At 46.0% G+C, this 2,892-nt stretch overlaps 1 pseudogene; it reads right to left on the reverse strand.

The window, feature by feature from the left end:
* Nucleotides 1–854: 854 nt before the first annotated feature.
* LOC147445471 (small ribosomal subunit protein eS4 pseudogene) lies at nucleotides 855–1,537 on the reverse strand (annotated as a pseudogene).
* Between the last annotated feature and the right edge of the window lie 1,355 nt (nucleotides 1,538–2,892).

The following is a 2,892-nucleotide window of genomic DNA, read 5'->3' on the forward strand; positions in this document are numbered from 1 at the left end:
AGGAAGCGTCAATGCAAATTTGCTAAAAAAGTAGTACATGAGCGAGCTAGCATGATGTGGAGAGAGAGAGAGAGAGAGAGAGAGAGAGAGAGAGAGAGAGAGAGAGAGAGAGAGAGAGATGGATTTTGGAAAGCGCATGGTCACAGTGTTTTTGGTGCTAATGGTGGCAATGGCCGGACTGAGTGGTGCCGCAGCGTAGCCGCCTCCTCCGGCACTACATTGCACGTCCCTACTGAATCTGGTGCCGGCCTGCCAGGTTCTAACTCTCTATGTGTGAAGCTTACCTTGCCCAACCTATCGCTCACCACCTGCCCTAGCCTCAGCATCAACATCGCCCGCATCATCTTTAGCAACAACGGAAGCTACATCTGATCACCATCGCATGCATCGACCTGCTCATCATGCACTTCTCTTCATTTATGGTCATTTGTAGTTAGATTCCTGCATGCTGAAATCAACTTCTTGTTCTCTATGATACTAACTTCTTTCCCACACAGATGTTCTCTCTCTCTCTCTCTCTCTCTCTCTCTCTTTTGGAGTAAAAAGTAGCTATGAAGACTCTTGCTCACCATAACAACACAATATAAAACTTAGATACACCTCTTCAAATTTCCTCATTTGAGATATCAAAATCACAACCTTAATCCTAATAACAAGCTTGGATACACTCATATTAAAATGTCCCAAAAGTAAAAGAAATCGTAGCATTCAAAACTAGCTTGAGCTCAAAAATGAGTTTCACATGAGCATAAGCCAAGCCTGATTCAAAAGACTCTTTGTGTCAAGAGACCCTAGTACTATACCTCAAAAGGGAACATCAATCTGCAAAAGAGAAGCCTACTGAAAAAAGAAACTCAAGCCACGGTTCCCTTTAGAGCTCTTGCTTTTTTCTTGGCTTCTTCAACAATAGACAGCGTAATACCCTTGCCTCTTGGTAGTGTCACCCAAGGCTTTCTTCCTTTACCAATAGTAAACACATTGCCAAGCTGGGTGGCAAACTCTTGATCGGTAGCATCTTGTACGTGCAAAATTTCAAAACTTCCCTTATGCTTTTCACGGTGCTTGATAATCCTAATCCTGCCTCTGTTGCAACCACAGTAACCATAACAATGTTTCCAATGTCAAACTTGATAAACTCTCCAACCTTTCCAGTCTCAATTTCAATTTTAATGGTGTCATTGGCCTTGATAAGGGGATCTAGATAGACAATGGTGCACCTATCAAATGTAGTGATGTAGGGAATCCCCTTCTCACCGAAGCAAGCAGATCAGACCTTGCATGGCTTGTACTTAGACTCTTCAAGGCTGATGGAGTGCAAAGTGAATCTTCCCTTGCTATCCTAAAGCAACCGGAAGTTCCCTCCGGTTTTTGCAATGGACACAACATCCATAAACCCAGCACGGTAACACTTGTCCGTCCTTACTTTCCCATCCACAGAGATGAGTCGCTGCATCACAATGGCAACCACTTCACGATAGGTCAAGGCATACTTCAGCCGATTCCTCAACAAGACAACCATCGGCAAACATTCCCTAGTCTTATGTGCTTGTTGCATGGGACGTGGTGAGCTGACGATTGCTAGCACGGCTCAGAGGTGATGCTCAACAGAGAGGCGACATATCCATAGCTCAGCTAGAGTTGGCATCATGTCCAAGAGGTAGAGTTGGCCAATGAGTGCATGTAGTAGCACTATTGTGCTTGGACAATGAGAAGCAATGGCAAAGACTGAGAATCAGCCATTTTAGGAATATCCGGTTGATTCGACTCCCTCTCTCATGTGAATACTATCAAGATGCGCCTGAGTGATATAAATTGAAGCTCCACTTGCGGGGATGCACCCCTAAAGGATGTTGCTACCTCTCTCGCCACTTGAAAAACACTTGAGCTCTAGCTGCAAGAAAAGGTAGGGAGTGCTAGCGCTCAGCAGAAGGTAAACACCACGCACACTATTTAATTCCTGCGCTCGCCATAGCTACCACGGGGGAAACAGTCAATTCAGCCCTGTTGTGTAGGCCCCTCCCATGCATGCTTAGGATTAGGGAGCGCTAGCGCTCAGTAACGGGGCTGAAGGGCCGGCTGATCGCTCGAAATATCTGACCTTTGAGAGTGAGTGCTCATCACGTAGCTTAATGTTAATCTGCCTTGAGTTCATTGAACTGGTTGATCACACGAAATATCTATCCTTTGAGAGTGCTAATCACGTCGGCAAGCATCTCGTCTCCAGCTTGATGACCTGCGAAATATAACCAGGGTTTTGAGAGGGCTTCAGCACTCCTTTTTGGTTCTACCCTGCTGCGCAGTTCCCTTCCCTGCAGGCTTAGGATGAAAGAGTGCTAGCGCTCAGTAACAAAATATCTAACCTTTGAGATCATCACGTGCTCATCATATAGCTTGATGATCTGCCTGAACAATTGCCAAGGGCACAGGGTTGTTGAGTCTCTCTCTCTCTCTCTCTCTCTCCCCACAGGCGCTAATGGCTAGAGAGAGGCAAAGAAGCCTGACGGATTTTGAACACCTTCGAAAAGCATGAATGAAAAAAAAACTGTTTGTAGCTGTCCGCGCCGGCGCGGATGGCTAGAGACAGATTTTTTTTTTCAACCCTGCAGCAGCGTGCGCTACCCTCGATCTCTACCCGAGCCTAAAGTAGTAATAAGACCTGTCACCTATTGGTCCTATCAAGCTTCTCTCTGTGCGAGGGTGCCTGAATCGAGGGCTCGCAGCGTGCAAAGTCGACAACAAAGAACCACATGGCGAAGTCGATGCAAGTAGCATGGTTCAGCTGCTTAACACCAGCAAAGCAAAGAAGACATGTTTGTTTTGTTTGTAGGGAAAGCAACTCTTAAAAGACATGAGTGAAAAAAAAACTGTCTATAGCTGTCCGCGCCGGCGTGG

The sequence above is a fragment of the Adiantum capillus-veneris genome, chromosome 12 (genome assembly GCF_014529385.1).
Source record: "Adiantum capillus-veneris isolate H3 chromosome 12, ASM1452938v2, whole genome shotgun sequence".
Lineage (NCBI taxonomy): Eukaryota > Viridiplantae > Streptophyta > Polypodiopsida > Polypodiales > Pteridaceae > Adiantum > Adiantum capillus-veneris.